General features: G+C 38.7%; 1 protein-coding gene across 1 annotated transcript in view; it reads right to left on the bottom strand.

The window, feature by feature from the left end:
- LOC122556689 (G protein-regulated inducer of neurite outgrowth 3) overlaps nucleotides 1-13,081 on the bottom strand; it is a 31,695-nt gene extending 18,614 nt beyond the window's left edge. Inside the window, exon 1 of the mRNA XM_043703735.1 lies at nucleotides 12,966-13,081. The gene's annotated coding sequence lies outside the window, so the exon portion shown is untranslated. The remainder of the gene's footprint in view (nucleotides 1-12,965) is intronic.
- Between the last annotated feature and the right edge of the window lie 7,435 nt (nucleotides 13,082-20,516).

Genomic DNA, 20,516 nt, shown 5'->3' with positions numbered 1-20,516 from the left:
GACATGTCAGATAAATACTGTCCTAGTCACTAATGTCCACATCCATGTTCAAAGAAAAAAAGGAGTTGGCAGATGAATCTTATAGCATTACAAGGGATAGAAAAACATGCCACAAATAGTTATAAATCAGGAAATAGAATTAATGGAGGAACTCATGAATGTTACACTCACCAGAGAAGTGATACTGAGTAAATTGTTTGAGCTGTAGACCTGGGCTATGACAGACCTCATCGTAATGTCTTAAAAAAAGTGGCCACTGAGATAGTACATTGTTTTTACTTCCAAAACTCACTTGATTTGAGGAAAACCCAATTAGATTAGAAGATAGGAAATATGACTCTTTTAATTCAAAAGAGAAGGAGACAGAAAGCAGGAACCAACAGACCAGTTAGCTTAACATCTGTCAATGCGAAAATATCGATGTTATTAGTGTGGCATTTACGTAAGTTCAAGGTAATAAGGCAGGGTCAATCTGGTTTTGTGAAGGTGAAATCTTGATTACATAATAAATTTGAGAACTTTGAGGAAGTAACACGCTGTATATAGACAGGAATTAGTATATGTATTTACAGAAGGTAAATATTTAGATTTACTATTTAGATTTTTTATTATTTATGATTTAGATTTATTTATTTACCATTTATTTATTATTTACTATTTAGATTATTTACTATTTCCAGAAGGCAGTTGATAAAGTGCTACGTCAAAGATTATTGCAGAGAATCAAAGCTCATGGTGTCTAAGATAACATATTGGCATGGTTTTAAGATTGAATGGCTGACAGATAGCACAGAGTAGGCATAAGTGGGTCTTTTTTCAAGTTGGCAGGGTGTATCTGCCATAAAGATCAGTGCTGGGATTTCAACTGTTTACAATTTATTTAAATGACTTGGATGAAGGGATAGATGGTATGATTGCCAAATTTGCTGTTGATGCAAATGTAGGTGAGAAATTCAGTCGTGAGGAAGGCGTAAGGAGGCTATAAAAGCCATAGATAGGTTAAATGAATGGGCAAAGATCTGGGAGATGGAGTATAAAATGGAAAATTGGCTATTTTGGACAGGAAGGATAAACAAGAAGCATATTATTTAAATGGTGAGAGATTGCAGAGCTTCAAGGTGCAGTGGAATCTGAGTGTCATACTGGATAAATTGTTAAAAGACTACTATGCAGGTACAGCAAATAATTAGGAAAGCTAATAGAATGTGAGCATTTAGTGGAAGGGAAATTGAATACAAATGTATGAAGGCTAGGTTTCAGCTGTATAAGACACTGGTACGACCATATCTGAAATATTCTGCGTGGTATCAGTCACTTTATTTAAGTAAGTTTGTTAATGTGTTGAGAACAGTTCAGTGAAGGCATATCAGACTAATACCAAGAATACCTGTCTTGGTGAAAGGTTAAACAGGCTTGGATTGCATCAGCTGGAGTTTAGAAGAGCAAAAGGCTTCTTGATTGAAACACATAAGATTTTGAAGGATTTGTTAGGTTGGATGTGGAGAGGATGTTTCCTCTTACACAAAAATATAGTAATAGGGCTCACTGTTTCGAAATAAGGGATCACCCGTTTTCAACAGAGTTTATGTGAAAGTTTTCTCAGAGGATCAGGAACTCTCTTCCTGAAAAGGTGGATGAATCAGTGCATTTGAATATTTTTAAGGCAGTTTTTTTAGATTCTCAGTAAGCAAAGTGTTGAAAGGTTATAAGGGGTAGGTAGGAATGTGGATTCATGATTATAATTGGATAGCCACGACTTTATTAAATAGCAGAGCAGGTTCTAGAGGTTGAATAACTACAGCTGCTCCTTGCTTCTATATTTGAATGTAGTCCATCAATATCACTCCACCTGGAAATTTACACAGGATAGACCAAGTCAATTTCCTTAAACAATCACAAGAAGAGAGAATTTGTGATCACTACGGGGATGTAGGAGCAGACAAGGACTGGAACTATAAATGACAAATGGCAATGGCAATAAGCTTGAAAATGGATATTAAGATTGCTTTCACTAATATGCAAAACATTATGTCGACCACACCAGGTGCTTCAATCTTGAACTACATGCATAGCCAAGGTTAAACCCAAACTCCTTTCTCTTCAGGAGTATGCAATATTGCACCTCAACACCTATAGCTGGTGATCACAACAGTGATCATTTGCATCATCGAACTGGTCATGAAGAAATGATTCATATTTCTCTGGCCTGGTATCTCTGATGTTGAGGAGGTAGTGAGTATATGTCTCCTTGCAGCAGATGTAATGTACAAAAATGCTTCACACCAGTTAATTAATCCTGGATTCCCTGGGTAAAAATGCCAAGTGACTGGATACTTTTTAGCAGCCCCCATGGCTACTGACAATGTGAAGGCTGGTTATCCTGGATGGTGATTTCAGTTACAACATTGATGCAGCTGAATGATCTGGGCTGACAGCTGACTGAATGTTATGTCCAAATTCTGGACGTAAAAACTAAAAGATGCCGAGTTACCCAATGTCTTCAGTAAACCTGTAGATGAACTGTAGCATATATTATATATACCAGATAGCTGAAGCCAGGTGAGTCTGTAGTTCCAGGCTAGACTTCCTGCATGTGTCCCAAACGTTCAGGATTAAATCCACTGATGTCAAGTTGGTGTTCTTTTCCAACGACTTTAAATATTGTACCTTTTAATTTCATTTATTTTTAGACTACAGACTGAAAAAGGAAGATACTGCTTTAAATCATGGAGACTGTGCAAAGAGGTTGCTGCGGTTTTAAAATTCTTGTTTACTGGAACACACTAAGAGTTATAGATAATGTGTTTCCGTGGAACAGCAACAGCAGTTGTTGATATCACGGATCCAGTTGGTTCGGAATGAAGGAAAAACTGTTAGACAACGACATTCAGATTGGTCCCTGTTAAGGCGACCATGGCTTGTGTGGAACAATGTAGCAGAGAACCACACACCCTGCAATAAGAAAGTATCAGAAAATCACTGTCTCTCTCTCTCTTTTATTAGAATGCATAGAAAACCTTCACCATCTGATATCTGTGTGCCAATCACTTTTCTCTATAAAATGCTTATTGAAGGAGAAATAAAACGCTTTCAAAGACAGTGAAAGTATAAATTTACAACTGGTAAATGAAAGCTAACATCACTGTGCAAACAATCTTGAGTCAACAGCAAAGAACTAAAAGAGTTGGAATAAACTGAAAGATACAACTCATTAACTCCTGTGGTCCAGACTGGTGCTATTGGTTTTGTTTTCTTTTTCGTGTATATATCTTGTCTGTCTTTGTGTGGTCTTTCCGTTTGTGAAATGGGTACTTTAAGAAGGGAGAGAATTAATTTGCAGAGTTATAAATCAGCAATTCTTATTTCCAAACTGCCATTGGTTCAAGCATAATAGTTCATAATAAACAGCTACTTCCCTGTTATGTACAGGAACCTTTTAACCTTCATTTGTCAATCAGGTAGATTCTTCACTTTGAATAGATTGTGAGACTCCTTAAATAGTGGGGCTTGATTTCCCGTGCACCACTCCAGTTAGTTGTGAGACTATTGCCTACTACTGGCTGTGTATGAAGAAGTTTATCTAAGAGTATAACACGATTTTGTTCAGATGGGCCAATGGGCTGAGGAGTGGCAGATGGAGTTTAATTTTGAAAAGTGCAAGGTGTTGCATTTTAGCAAGACAAACCAGGGTAAGTTTACACAGTTAATGGTAGGACTCTGGGGAGTGTTGTTGAATGGAGATACCTAGGGGTTCAGGTACATAGTTCCTTCAAAGTGGCATCACATGTAGACAGAATGGTGAAGAAGGTGTTTGGCATATTTTACTTTCATTGGTCAGAGAATAAAATATTGGAATTGGGATGTCATGTTGTGGCTATCCAAGATATTGGTAAGACCACATTTGGAATACTGCGTACAATTCTGGTTGCCCTGGTTTAGAAAAATGTTATAAAATTGGAAAGGGTGCAGAAAAAGTTTACAATGATGTTACTGAGACTAGAGGGCTTCAGATATAAGGAGAGGCTGGATAGTCTGGGAGTTTTTTTGGAGCATAGGAGGCTGAGGGGTGACCTCATAGATGTTTATAAAATTGTGAGGGGCATAAATAAGGTGAATAGCCAAGGTGTTTTCCTAAGGGTTGGGCAGGCTAAAACTAAAGGTTTAAAGTAGGAGGGAAAAGATTTAAAAGAGACCTGAGGGGCAACATTTTCAGTCAGTGGGGTGGTGAGTGTTGGAACGAATTGCCAGAGGAAGTGGTAAAGGAGAGTAAACCATCTGGCAGCAGCAGCTTACCAGCTGAGTTGTATTCATCTCTGTTGGACATATACGACAGCATATCTCTATTTCAACCATCAGCTTCAAGTGGCCGGGTGAGAGGAAGAAAATTAGATATTGGTGAACATTTCATTGTCATATATGGATGATAAAATTCTGTCCATAGTACCTATCAGTTCAGATTTGCTCTGTAATTGGAGACTCACCCAACCAGATCTCTTCTGATCCCAGCAGGACAATCTTTGAGGGCTTTGCTTTACTCAGGGATATGAGTATGTGTGGGACAGTGGGTGTAAACTTGCCTCAACTGCCTGGTGGGGAGGCAGCCTTTGCCAAAGTGGCACACACCTACATGACGTGCTACATGCATCTGAGGAGAAAATCCTTAATTGGATACATAAGCATCATTAGTGCAGTTTTAATTAATGGGTGGGAATCCAAAAGTTTTCCAATAGACCTTGCTGCTCTATATCCCCTGTCTTGGTTTGGAAGGGAACTTGCAGGAAGGAACCTGCAAGTTCCTCTCCAAGCCAATCACCATTGTAATTTGAAAATATATCACGTTTCCTCCAGTGTCTCTGGGTCAAAATCATGGAACTTGCTCGCCAACAGCACTTTGGATCGATACAGCACATGGACTGCAGTGGTTCAAGAAGACAGCTCACAACTACCTTCTCAAGGGCAATTAGGTATGGACAATAAATGCTGACTCAGCCAGCAATGCTCTGACCTGCTCAAGAGCTGTTAGAACCTTTCACCAAGTCCATTTGAAAGGATGTAGACAAAAGAGAGGTAACTATCCCAGGTATTGGATGCAGTCAGATCAACACCTCTATTACATGGATGATGTTGCTGTCTTCTGCTTAGATTTGCTGTTGATGTGCAGACTATCTAGCATCAGTGATCTGTTTGAACTGGCCTCAGGAGCCAAGGTACGTTGAGGTAACAGCAATGACCCTTTCATTGGAAACTGGGCTGATCAATTCCTTGTTCCTTTCACTGATAGGTCAGACTGCTGAGGTACTGGGGGTCTGGTTCAGAGGGGCTGGGATGTACACTGAAAGGAGTGGGTAGCCATAATCAAACAAATACTGAGTGTGTGGGAGCGATGCATCCTCCACATTGCAGGTAAGAATGTGGTCATCAGGTGTGAGGTGTTCCAATATTGGTGTACATGACCCATTCTTCACTCAAATGCCAAGGCAACAACTTAGCCCATTCTTCACTTTGTTTGGCAATTGAAAGAAGACCATATGAAGGTTAAAGAGAGTTGGGTGGGGGGTGGGGGGGAGGGCAAGTACCAAACATTGCTCCCATCATTCTGGTGGCCACATTTGTGTGAGCTGCACCAAGTTGTCTCAGTACATCTGTGGCATCCGCATCCAATGAATGAATAAAAAGTTTTTTTAAAAAATCACTCCAGTCAAATTATACAGAGTAACAATTATTGTATCACACATATTTCCTGGAGCATAGGCCCCTCCATCCGACCGAGGCAATGTGGAAAATGGGCAGGTATGTTCTGTACTCAAAGGAGGACAAATCCCACCCAACCACTTATTGCCCCACGAGTCTATTCTCAATCATCAGTAAATGTTATCTACAGTGCTATCAAGTAGCAGTTGCTCAGCAACAAATTGCTCACTTATGCACAATTTGGTAAATGCCAGGATCACCCAGATCCAGACCTCATTACAGCCTTGCTTAAAACATGAATAACAGAGCTGAATTCCAGATGTGAGGTGAGAATGATAGCCCTTGTTCAAGGCTGCATTTGACCAAGTCTGGCATTAAGATGCCTGCACAAAATTGGAGTCAATGGGAATCAGGGAAAGACTCTATGCTGATTGGAATCATACCTGGCACAAAGGAAGATTGGTGCAGTTGTTGGATGTCAGCCATCTCAGCTCCAGGACTTCACTGTGGGAGTTCCTCAAGGTAGCGTCCTTGTCCCAATCACTTTCAGCAGCTTCATCAATGACCTTCCCTCCATCAGAAGCTGGAATGTTGGTCGATGATTGCACAATCTTTGGAGCATTTGCAACTCCTCAGATACTGAAACAGTCTATGTTGAAATACAGCAAAACCTTGACAGTGTCCAGGCTTGGGCTGCAGAGTGACATGTAACAGTCATTCAGCACAATTGCCAAACAATATCTTTTCCAACAAGAGACAATCTATCAATCATGTCTCGACATTCAATGGCAATAGCATTAATAAATATCACGCTATGAATATCTTGAGGGTGACCATTCAACAAAAAAGAACTGGATTTGCCATATAAATACAAATGTTACAAGAACAGTTATATGTCAGAATCTTGCAGTGAGTAACTCACCTCCTGACTTCTCAAAGCCTGTTCACTATCTACAAGATACAAGTTAGGAATGTGATAGATTACTCCCATTTGTCTGGATGGGTGCATCTCCAATGATACTTGAGAACTTTGACACAATTTAGGGTCAAGCACCCTGCTTGACTGGCACCAAATCCATAATCATCCACTCCATTTGCAGATGATGTCCAGAGTCATCTACAAGATGCACTGTAGAAATTCACAAAAGATCCTTAAGTCAGCACTTTCTAAACCGATGGCCACTTCCATCTAGAAGGACAAAGGCAGTAGATACATGTGAACATCACCACCTGCAAGTGTGTCTCCAAGCTAGTCATTATTCTGACTTGGAAATATATCACATTATGGGTCTACCTACAGAACATGCACTGCAGTAATTCAAGTCCATCTTCCCAAGGGCAACTAGTTGCGAGTGATAAATGCTGGCTCAGCCAAAGATGCCCACATCCCATGAGAGATTAAAAGAAACATATGTTTGTACAGATGCTACACAATGATACAGCCATTATACTCAAAATAACCCATTCATTTTACAATGGATGCATTTTACTATTTAAGCAAAGACTGTTTGCACAGTGAATGGCCTTCAGGTCATGACCTCCTCAGTGGTGATACTGCTGTTACAAGGATGGCTGAAAGCAAGATAGGAAGATAAGGACATTAACACTGATAATTGTTGGCTGTGACCCCGGGAGACTGGCTCTTTCAAAGATATTGAAAGAGATGAGCAGAACGAAAAGCTTAATTAACCAAGAAGAGGGCTCAGAGAATACAAAGGTCAGCAAATCGCACACCTTCTTAGCTTACTGTTTTCCTTTGCAACAAAAATGGCAGAGACCTCCATGCAAGAGTGAGACTCCTGAACAATATCAGGGAGAGCTTAACACAAACTTGACCATCACAGAACAAACCATCATTTTCTGAGATGGAATACCGGAACAGAATTTTTTGGAATAAAGACAAGGTTTTGATTCTTAAGGAGCATTACAAAAAAAACCCTTTCCTATTTCCCTGACAGTCAGTTTCATATCTTATAATTTATACAGCATTTTTAATGACGGATATAATCCATAAAGCATGTTGTAATTAGAAATGCACATAGTTCAGCAGTATACTTGTAAATTAGCTGATTCATAAGATGGTATAATTAACACTTTAATAGACACCGGGAGCTGATCAGAACTATGAATCCAAGAGCACTAAGTTTTCCCCAGGATTAGGTACTGCTACAATATAATTAGTGTCAGAAAGAACTAAAGCTTCTAGCACAGTATCTTGTCATGATACTTGAACATTGACTAAAATACCCTGCTATTACGTTATGTCTTCTTAAATAATATTAAATAACATATATATTATGGAACGTAATCACCGTTGAATTGCTTCATGTTTTTATGAAATTATTTATGTACTGTTCTTGAACTCAATGGATATTGCTGGGGCCTTCTGCAGAAAAGATCTTGTTAAATTTGAGAGGATGCAGAAAAAAAAAATTACAAGGATGTTGCCAGGACTGGAGGGATTGAGTTATAGGGAGAGGCTGACTAGGCTGGTGACTTTTTTCCCTGGAGTGTTGGAGACTGAGGGATGACCTTATGGAGGTTTATAAAATCATGAAGGGCATGGATAGGGTGAATAGCTAAGGTCTTTTTCCTAGGGTGGTTGAGTTCAAAACTAGAAATCATAGTTTAAGGTGAGGTGGAAAGAGTTGAAAAAGACCTGAGAGGTAATGTTTTCACGCAGAGGATGGTGCATATATGGAACGAGCTACCAGAGAAGTGGTGGAGACAGATACAATTACAACATTTAAAAGGCATCAGATTGAGTATATGAATAGGAAGGGTTTAGAGGGATATGGGCCAAATGCTCAAATGGAACTAGGTCAAATTGGGATGTTTGGGCAGTGTGGATGAGTTGAACAGAAGGGTCAGTTTCCATACTGTATGATTCTATGATTCTGACTGTATCAATATTTTAATATAAGCTGAAAAGGCATCAGTTGTATCTGAGTACAAATAACTCAACTGTTGCAGCTTTGTTCAGATTTTGACAATATTCTTATTTCGTAAATCAAAATAGAAATTTTAGATTGGCCATATTTTTACCTAGCAACTGAAACAAGAGAAATATTGGACTGGATATTATACATCTCCACCAGGTGAGTCTTTGGATGTGTAAAATTCTTTCAGTCTATCACCCGAACTCCACCAACTCCTGATCCCACCCTCATAACATGGAGAGTAGGTAACCCTCATAACATGGAGAAATTAACAGCCTGCCTACTAAAGTATATACAAATAACTGTTGTTAGAAGCTCATTTGATCCCTGTCCCACAAAAACATGGTGATGGGAAGCAGGCAGTCTTTAAACATTTGGGAAGAAGGGGGCATTACAACTTCATAAAGTACCCTTTGCTCATTGAGTTCAGACTACTAGATAGTAAACCCTCTTCCTCCTTCCCCTCAAAATCCACACCTCAATCCTCTCCCTCATGTCGCCAAGCCCTTCCAGCTCAATAACAGACCCCTTAATAGAATCTGGTATCCAAGGCTGGAATCAAACGCTAGTCCCTGGAGCTGTAAGGTAGCAATACTAACCACTGAGCCACCATACTGCCCCAAAACAGGTTGCATTTGTAAACAGATCTTTATGTCAGTTCTCAAAAGGAATATATTAAAACAAGTTACAACTTATAAACTGTATAGGATTTAAGAATATTTCTGGAAGGTGATGACATCACATCCAATGTACTGTTCATTTCTTGGAATTCGACTTGGCTAACCTGTTACATGCATACTTTTTTTCAGTTGAGACATAAGCCAAAGTGATGACTTTGCAAAACATTATTTCAATCATCTTTTTAATAGTATCTTACACACTTGGTCTTTGTTGTAGAAAATCATGTAAATTACAAATTATAGGTGTTTCTTCCCTGCATTAAAACTGTTCGTAATGACATAATGAATAGGAACGATATATAAAAATATGTTTTGCTAATATTTTGACTATATTCTGACTTTATAATGATGCAGACGTGAAATAGTTTTGTTTGATTTCTATAACTCAAGTCTGTGTGCATTAATTTTATATAGGAACAAGGAATAATCTGAAGGAAGTGGTTCACCTAATTCTGGACATCTATACAATAGAATATATAATATATATATTTACTTGTGTTGTTGCAGGATTTGATTCTTCCATATTTCTTACAGCTTCTCACTAGTTTCTTTATGCTCAATAGATTTTACTATGGATGTAAATGGGGGTTTTCAAATAACATATATAATATTAAGACACACTCCGGAAAAAAAGGTAATGCTATTGAAAATAAGCTGTATAAAATTGTGAAGAGACCGATCATGTTCTGTAGAATGCAGTTTACCTAATTATTCAGGTTGTTTCTGTGTTTTATTGTGATGGATGTCAGGATGCGGGTGTTAGATGAGTCAGACTGATTACTTCAGCAATTGCATCTGCCTCAATTGTTCTGCTTTGCACTGGCTGCATGACACTCTAATCCAATCAGGATGCACCATGCAGTTAGTTGCCTAGCAACAAACTGAGTTGGCTGAGTAGTGTTTCTTTCAGATGGTAAAGAGGGTTATGCAGCAAATAAAATATGGTAATATCTGTTTTTTGAAAAAAGGAGAAAAACAAGATTGTCACTGAGCATTAAAAAAAAATCTTTCAAGGTAGTGGTGCAAATGTATTTTAAAAAATGCTTTAATATGGGGTTGGGCGAACAATTTTGTCATGTTTCTGACATTTACAATTATCAGTCAGCATTTAATGAAAATTTGCAATGATATGGAATAGAGCATTAATTGACAGATTCCTGATTCTGTAAGATAATGTTTGAATTCCATGTTCCTAGCAGTTCAGAGAAGTGCCAATTGGAGCTTTGACTTAACTCTGGACTGACAAGAACTGGGATACTCAGGGGAAAGATATAAAAGAGGCCTATGGGCAGCTTTTTCACACAGAGGGTGGGACAGGTATGGAATGAGCTGCTAGAGGAAGTGGTGGAGACTGGTACAATTGCAACATTTAAGAGGCATCTGGATGGGTATATGAATAGGAAGAGTTTGGAGGGATATGGGCCGGGTGCTGACAGGTAGGACTAGATTGGGTTGGGATTTCTGGTCGGCATGGACGGGTTGGACCAAAAGGTCTGTTTCCATGCATCTCTATGACTCTAAGTAGAAATTCACCTGTGTTTTAACATCTGCATTTTGTAAACTGATTACTGAAACTCTGTCTGCCTGTGGAATGGCCATGCTGTTGGCTGGTTGAATGAATGTCATAACAGTGGAAGCACTGTCCTCACAGCATGCCACACTGTTACTCAGTTGGTGGACCGTTCCACTACTTCACAGTGAGACTTCAAGAGTGAAGTGTGAAGATACTAAAACAAGAACACTTACATGGAAGGAAACATCTTTTTTGGCAGATGATGAGTGGAGGCTTATTACAAATCCATAATGACATCAATAAACACATTTCCAGGGATGGAAACAAGTTTAGAAAAGTGTCTTATATTAAACATTATAAAATATAGAATGCAAAAATAACTGCCGCCAGGCATCCATTAGAACACATAATGAATCACACATAGTTCTCACTAGACTGATGCAATCAGAATTATGTTGCTGATTAGAATGGGAATAAAGCTGAGGAGGGAAGATTAATTTCACAGGAACCAACATTCAGAATTATAATAGATGAAATTTTTGAATTAAGCTTTCAACCCCTTAAGGCAGGTTGTACTTGCCTGTGGAAATCAGTGGAAGCTATTTTGGACTCCTTTACTTCTCATGCATGCTCATTCTAAGACCAGTTGGCCAAAATGAATTTGCCTTTCCAGATTAAGTCCTCAAAAGTGATATGTATGAGTCTTCCTAGACAGAACTACAAGGTAAGTCATGTGTAACAACCAAGCTCATCATCTACTAGATTGTTCCAGTGAGTCTACACTGTTTTCATCTCTTTGCAAAATACTTGTCTGAGTCAGGCCATAGTCAGATTGGGTAGGGGCAGTCCATAGGGGCACAATGAATGGATGCATGCCAAAGAAGGTAGGTTTATCTGCAGCAATGAACCTGGCCTAGAGAAGTGTGCAATCATGAAAGCCAGCAAACGAATATAAGATTGCCAACTCATCAGGATTGCCTGTGATCCACATCCCTTAGATTAACTGCATCAAATGCAATCTATGGTCAGGGGCATGAGCATGTAACTACAAGTGAGGCAGGTATTGGGATCCAGAATTTAGCTTTGGAGGAGCTAAATTCATAAGATAATAGATCAGAATAGGTATTCAATATATAAGAGGTTCTTGCTCCTAGACTAGATGAGGCACAGAATACACAGAGGATGTGTGAAATAACCACAGCGCCATGGTACAGAAACCCATCCAAGTGAGTGTCGATGAGTGTCATTTAGTGGTAATGGGGGAATAGCATAGTTATGGGAAGTTCTCTGCAGCAAAGTTGGAATGCTGAATGCTGTGTTGCCTACCTGATGCCAAGGTTAGGGACATCTCTTCTGGGCTGGAGAGGAACATGAAATGGGTAATGAAAAGCCTAGTGGTTCACGTAGATGCCAACATCAAAGGTAGGATTAGGAAATTGATCTTTTCCCTGTTAGAGCTAATGCCTGACGTCACAGGAAAACAGATAGGTGATTGATAAGTATGTCCACTATGTGACTTTTGTTTGTCCAAGTGGTTTTAGTCAAGAGACATTATTACAAAGGAATAGTACAAATGATAATCTTGCTTCTGAAATATTTAGCATCCAAATTACTCAATTAAATAGAATAGAGATGACTGGACATGTGATGTGTTGTAGCTGTAGCATGTAGGAGCTAGTGGACACTGATGTGATGGATTGTGACCATGTTTGCAGCGAGCATTAGTTACTCAAGGGACATTTGTTCAAAGTTGATGAGCTGGAACCCAAGCAACACATGTGGGGAAGAGAGAGATAGCTGGATACTCTGTTACAAAGACAGCTGTACCCTTAGAATAATTACATCAAATTTGGTCTCTTGTGTGTTGGTAGCGACTGTTAATAAGGCAGGTAATGGGATCCAGAATTTAGCTTTGGCAGAGCTTGGGCCCTAATCCAATAGGTATGAGGTTTTTACTCCTGATATGTGCAAGGGTACAGACTGCAGGAAGGAGGAGTGAACTGGCCACAGCACTGTGATCCAGACCCCCATTTACGTGAGGGGTGAAAAGTGAACTGTGGTAGTAATGGAGAATAGCATATTTAAGGAAACAGATACAGTTCTTTGCAGCAGAGACTGAACCCTGAATGCTGTGTTTCCTACCTGGTTCTAAGCTGAAGGACATCTCTTTTGGACTGGAGAGGAAGTTGGAGTGGGAGGGGAAGGATCCAGTTGTTCTGATCCATGTAAGCATCAAAAGACATAGGTTGGACTAAGAAAGAGATTCTGTTGCAGGATTATGAGTAGTTCCGGGCTAAATTAAAAGGCAGAACCACAAAGGCATGAGTCATGTGCATATTCACAGATGTTAAACAAGATTAGAGAGATACATTTGTGGCTCAAAGATTGGTGTGGGAGAAATGAGTTTCAATTCATGGAACGCTGGCACAGTGGGGAAAGCGAAAGCTGTTCTGTTGGAACGCACTTCATTTGAACCATGCTGAGACTAGTGCCCTAGTGAATTGTATAACTAGGATTGTAGATAGGGCTTTAAACTAATTAGTGGGTCAGAGAGTTCAATTGAAGGGATTTAAAAAAATTTAAAAAATAAACAAGAGAGCGGAGGTGCAGGGCAGTGAAGAGGCAAATAATAGTAAAATTTGACAGGAAGGGGTAGAAAATATAAGCAGAAGAGTGCAAGAGAAATTGGAATCAATATGAGTATTAATGATAAAAGTCAAACCTTAAGGCTCTTTATCTGAATGCATGCTGCTTTGTAACAAGATAGATGAGCTAATAAATAAATATGACTTGGTATTCAAATAAAGCTACTTCAGGAATATGGTTGCAGGGTGTTCAAGACTGGGAACTCAATATTTAAAGGTATTCAACATTTTGGGGGAAGAGGCAAAAAGAAAAGGTAGTGGGATGACCTTGTTCATAAAGAAACATAACTGGGACGATGGTGAGTTATGACGTAAGTGCACCAGATCATGCTCTGGAATCAGTTTTGATGGAAACAAGGAACAGCAAGGAAAAGAAGTCACTGGTGTGAGTTATCTGTAAATAATTTGCCTCACTGTAGGACATAGATAAATGGGAGGTAGTGAGGCTGTGGAAGAAGGACTCCACAACTGTCATGGATGATGTTAATTTGCACCTGATTTTGGACAAATCAGATATGCAAGGCGAATGTAGAAGACAAATCTGTAGTTTCATCAAGTTCACCATTTAAGTATCAGGGATTATTTCTTAGACCAGTTTATTGCAGAACATACAGCCTTGGACCAGGCTATTTTAGATGTGGTAATGCGTACCACGGTAATAAGAAATCTCATAGTTAAGGATCCTCTACAGAGTAGCATTTACAATATAATAGAATTCCAAATTCAGTTTGAGAGAGTTCTGCACTGGAGTGCTGATTCGTTGTGTTAGAATGTAACTGGAGTTTGGTGAAACAGGGAGTTAGATTTAAGAAGATGATGATCAGTCTATCCTTTTCTCTCAGGGTGAGTATGTCTTTAATGTCTAAGTTTGGTCTTACAGAATTTGGAACATATTATTCATTCATAGGATGTGGGAGTCACTAGCTAGGCATGCATTTGTTGCCCATCCCTAATTACTCAGAGGGCTGTTAAGTGTCAATAACATTGCTGTGGGCCTGGAGTCAGATGTAAGCCAGGTAAGGAAGGCAGTTTCCTTCTGTAAAGGATATTACGTTTTTCTGACAATCAACAATGGTTTCATGGTTATCATCAGACACTAATTCCGTAATTTTATTATTTTATTTTCATATAGGGAAAAAGGAACGAGCAAGGGAGGAGATTGAGACTGAGCAGGAAATAAAATTGAGACCAAGGCTTGAAGTCTACACGCTTACCTGAGAGCCCAGAGAGAGGATCCAGCAGGGGAGGAGAGTTGGGATCAGAAACGGTGAAAAACACAGTGACATCTCAGGAAAAGCCATAAGTTCATTGGTTGGAAATTAACTGTCAATTTGAATACATATTCAGAGTTGCTTTCAGATTAAAAGTAAATTGGAGAAATATTTTATACATTAAAAACTAAAGAAAATTTAGTAGAAAATTTAAAAATCCAAAAAAACTAATTCAACAACTTTGAGATGTAGAGCCAGATGATGTGTTGTACCTGTATGATGCGGGAGTTGGTGGACCCCATTGTGATTAGAACCATACAGCATGAAATCAGACCTTTTGTCCAACTTGTCAATGCCAACCAGGTATTCCAAACTAAACTGGTCCCACTTGCCAGTGTTTGGCTCATATCCCTCTCAACCTTTCCTATTCATGTACCTATCCAAATGTCTTTTAAATGTTGTAATTGTACCTACATCTACCACATCCTCTGGCAGTTCATTCTATTTACAAACCACTCTTTGTGTGAAAAGGTTGCATCTCAGGTCCCTTTTAAATCTTTTTCCTCTCACTTTAAATTATGCCCCCGAGTTTTGGACTCTCCCACCATAGGCAAAAGAGCTTTACTATCCTTCCCGTCATGATTTTATAAACCTCTATAAGGTCGCCTCTGAACCTCCTACACTCCAGTGAAATAAATCCCAACCTACTCAGCCTCTCCTCATAACTCAAACCCTCCGGTTCCAGCGACATCATGGTCAATCTTTTCTGAACCCTCTCCCATTTAATAATATCCTTCCTTTAGCAGGGTGACCAGAACTATATATAGCACTCCAAAAGGGGCATCATCAACATCCTGTACAACCTCAACATAATGTCCCAACTCCGATACTCAAAGGTCTGAGCAATGAAAATAAGCATTTTAAATGCCTTCTTAACCACCTGTCTACCTGTGACGCAACTTTCAAAGGATTATGTACCTGAACTCCTAGGTCTCCCATGACCCTCCCATTATCTGTGTAAACCCAGTCTTTGTTTGTTTTACCAAAATGCAATACCTCTCATTTATCCAAATTAAAATCCATCTCTCATACTTAACCCAAATGATCATGCTCCCTTTGCAATCTCAGATAACCTTCTTCATTGTCAACCAAGCCACCAATTTTGGTGTCATCTGCAAGCTTACTAACCGTGACTCCCAAATTCTCATTCAGATAATTTATGTGAATGACAAAGAACAGTGGACCCAAGAACTAAATTAAAGAACAGGACCTCGGGGGTGATAATCTCTGGATTAACTTTTTCCAATTGGTATAGAGATTTAAAAAAAGGAAGTAAAAGGAGTGGAAAAGAAAGACGGTTCCATTTCATGGGGCATTGGCATCAGCATTGGGACTGGAAGGAACTGTACTATTTGGACGGGCTCCATTTGAATTGATCTCAGACCAATATCCTACTAAAAAGGTTAAATAGGGTGGTCACAAGGACATTTAAATTAGTAAATGGGGGAGGGCCCAGAGGAAATCAGCACAGTTTCAAGATCAAGTACCGTGGCAGAAAATAAAGAAACAGTCAGGAAACCTATTTTAGTATGTCAGAAAATGGCAAAACTATAAGAAGTGCATTTATTAAACCGAAAGAGAGAGACAATAGATGGGTGAAGAAAGCATTGGTGCTGAAAGACAGGTTAGAGTGTATGGCCCCAAAAAAAAAGTTCTATATGTGAATGCACAAATCATTAGGACTAAATTAAATGAGTTCCAGGCACAAATTAAAATTGGAGATTATGACATATTAGCCATTAATGAGTCATGGCTCCAGGATTGTTGGGATTGGGAATCAAATATACCAGATTATAATGTTTACAGGACCTACAGGGAAAATGGCAGAGGAATTGGAGAAGCCTTGATGATTAGAAACTTCCATGGTGAGGGAGGATATAATAAAGAGAAAGCATTCAGTGGAGAACTGACAAACCATAAATGATCTAAAACTGTAATAAGTGTTGTGTACAGACTCCCTTGTAGCATCTCTGAAGTGCTAGATTGTTTAAATGCAGAAATTAGGCAAGTGTATAGCAAAGCTAGAGTAGTATTAATGGAGGATTTTAACTTTAACACAGATTGAGAGAGGCATGCAAAGACCTAGCAGAAAAGTAGTGAATTTCTGGAGAGTGTCCAGGATACTTTCCTACGGCAATATGAACTGAATGAAACAAGGGGATGAGCAGTATTGGACATAGTAATGGTGAATGAGCAGGATTAAATTAGTAATTTACTTGTGCATGAACATTTATTTATTGTGATCGTAACATGATTGAGTACAATGCAGCATTTGAAAGTGAAAAGCATAAATTGGCTACTAGAGTTATAGATCTGGATAAGGTCAACTTTAATGAGGTGAGACAAAGACTTGTCCACAGTAAAATGGGCAAATCTGCTAATGGGTAAAACAACCCAAAATGGAGGATGTTTAAAGAAATACTTAATATGATACAAATCCAGTTCATACCTCTGAGAGGTCAAAGCTTCACTTTATAGAAAAGAAAACTGCCATTGAGATCTAAAGAGACAAAAGATTGCAGAAAACTAAAAGACAGGGCTTACAAAATTGCTAAAAGCAGCACATATCCTGATGAATGGGAAAGATGCAAAGACTATCAAATGGCCACAAAGCAGATTATAAGAGCTGCTAAAAGGGAGTATGAAAGTAAACTTGCAAGAGGCATCAAAATCAAGAAGAAGAAATATTACAGTTACATCAAGGGAAAGTGGATGATCAGGAGCAACATTAGCCCACTAAAGGGTGAAAGTGGATACATTGTCAATGACTATGGGGAAATGCCAGATGTATTGAATACTTACAATAGAAAAGCAGGATAGCTTGCTGGAATCCTAATAATGGATTAGGAACAGGAACTGGATAAAATTAACATCAGTAAGTAGCCAATAATGAGGAAATTAATAGAATTAAAGAGCAACAAATCCCTGGTGCCCAACAATTTTCACCCCAAAGATGTTAAAGGAAATGTGGGACCAAATTGTAGATGGCGTGATTATAATCTTTCAGAATTCCTAGATGTAAGAGTAATTTCTCTGGTTAGGAAAATTGCACATGTCTCTCTGCTTTGTTTAGAAGGACAAAAGAGGAAAACCAGGGAATTACAGATCAGTTAGCCTAACATTTGTGGTTGAGAAATTGTTGGAGTCTATAATCAAGGATGGTGTAATTGAACACCTTGAAAATTTTCCGTTTATCAGGGTGTGCAAGCATGATTGATGACAGGGGTCATGCCTGACAAGCCAACAGGATTAAAAGCAGATATATTGCCAGGATCTGATGAACAGCATCCAAGAGGTTTTAAAGAAGTGGTTGCTGGGATACTGGATGCATTGGATTCCAGGATGGTTCAGGCAACTCTGCTCAGAAGAGAGGAAGAATGAAAACAGGAATCAATACGTCGGTTAGGCCTAACATCTGAGGTTGGGAAAATGCTAGCGTCCATTATTAAGGAAGAAATAGAGGATATTTAGAAAAGGTTAATGCAATCAGAGTCAGCGCAGTTTTGTGAAAAGGGAATCATGTTGGCAAAACTGCTCAACTTCCTTGAGTTATACCAAGCAGGGTTGATAAAGTGGAATCAGCGGGGTAGAGTATTTGGATTTTCAGAAGTCATTTGGTAAGGTTGTCCCATATAAGATTATTGGACATGATAGGATCCCATGTTACTGGATAATGTATTATAATTGTTTGAGGATTGGTTTTCAGGCAGAAGACAGAACGACTGGACAATAGGTTGTTTTCAAGTTAGAAAGGTGTAACTACTGAAGTGCCACAAGGATCAGTCTGAGGACTTCAATTATTTACTATCTATATTAATGACTTGGCGGAGTACTCCAATTGCAGTCTCAGCAACACAATGTACAGTTGCTGCCCTATTTTTAAATTTCATCCCCCTCACAATGAACTCCAGAACTCCATTTGCCTTCTTAATTACTTGTTGCACTTGCATGCTAACTGTTTGTGTTTTCACTCCCCAAAATACTCAGATCCCTCCACATAGAACTGTTTTTGGAGTCTCAATTCACAAAAATAAGTGAGAGGTGATATTGTGATGAAGGCATAAGGAATCTGTAAAGTGGATATAAATAGACTGAGTAAGTCACAACAATTTGACAGATGGCGATTATTGTAGTTTAAAAGTGTGAAGTCATGTGATTTTAGGAAGAACCAAACCCTGGAAAAATATTACATCTTGAGAATAGGAGCAGATCGGGGCGGGGGAGGGAGAGTGTGTGATGGTACACATAGGGTTGGGGGATTAGTGAGATATACAACAGTGTGAAAATTAAAATATTTATGGTATCTTGCTGCAAGTAACAGTGTCTGTAATCATTCAAATGTTCCTAGAATAATTCCATTGCTAATCACAAAGGGCCTGATTGGCAAACTATTTTTCGTAATCAATCCTTATGCACCTAGGGAGTGAGATTCAGTAAGTGTTATTACAGAATGTGTGGTAGTAAATTGGCAGCCACCAATTTTCTATCAATTTGACTGGAACAGAATCTGCCAAAGTGCTATTGTCTGCTTTTGCTCCATTGACAAAGAGCAATTTCATCCTGAGTGTATAGTAAGATAACATTGTTTAGCTTCAATTGCTTGAACAATCATTAGCTCACCTTTTGTGATTAATTAAATGTAGAGCATGAAGCTTGTACAGCAGGAACTCTGATCTCATTGCAGACCTTGAAAGGGTTAAACACACAGTTGGATCGGTTGTAGCAAAAGCAGAAAAGTGAGTTTTGCAAATTAAAACTGATCTGCTTTTTTAATTAAGATAAAACGTAAAGAAATTTTATGGATTGTTTCTAAACATGTCTTTATGATTTGCAGGTGCAGCTGGCAGATAAGCAAGAGGATACTATATAATTTGTGGGAACGTTGCTGTGCCAGGATTGTTCAGCCTTAGAGCATCAATGTTCCCATATTTTAGGAAAGATGGATTATAAACAAATTAAGTTAGAATAGAGAGAAAGCATTAAGATTTTAAATTTTACTGAGTTTTTAAAACATGTTCAGTACTACATTTGGATGACTTACAAGTGATGAATGCCTTGCCTTACAAAGAGACAAACAAATGGTTCCATTTTAACTACTCCTGTATTGATGTCTGAATGACACCATGCAATCTGACTTGTTGTATTTATGAAGCATTCACCTGCCTCATTTGGACTGCCTCTGACACCAAATGATGTTCAGATTTAAAACAAATGGCAGGAGGAGTGGAATTGTTTTGTTTTACTTTATACATAACTTGTGTGATTTGTGAATGCTTAAATATCATTTAGTTTTGAATTGCGATTTTTGAACTAGTGGCTTATGGGTTTTTCTGTCTTTTTGAAGTAGTTTAAGATTAACTTGGTAAATTTTTCTGCAGTCACAGCTTGTCTTTAAAAAAGGTTTGAGAGAGAGTTTTGGAAACTAAAGTCAATTTGGTTATATTTGGAAAGTTTGCGAATGGACAAAGTAGCAGTGTAATGCTTTAAGCTTTCAGATAGAAATGTTTGGAACTGTGTTTTCCATCTTAAGAGAAACCCATAGCTTGAAACAACAATAATGGTTTTGGGTTTCAGTTTCAAAAGTTCTGCAGGGTTCTTAGCTGAAGCTGGATGTATAAAAGTTAATCCTGAGAGAAGAAGATGATCTAGAATTAATAAAAGTAGAATTCTGCATTATAAGGAGATTAGTATAAAAGTTCCAAATCAGAAATCATAGAGTCATAGAATCACACAGTACGGAAACCGACTGTTTGGTCCAACCAGTCCATGCTGAGTTT

Source organism: Chiloscyllium plagiosum, chromosome 14, assembly GCF_004010195.1.
Source record: "Chiloscyllium plagiosum isolate BGI_BamShark_2017 chromosome 14, ASM401019v2, whole genome shotgun sequence".
NCBI classification, from domain to species: Eukaryota; Metazoa; Chordata; class Chondrichthyes; order Orectolobiformes; family Hemiscylliidae; genus Chiloscyllium; species Chiloscyllium plagiosum.
This window is presented reverse-complemented; position numbering and strand designations above follow the sequence as displayed.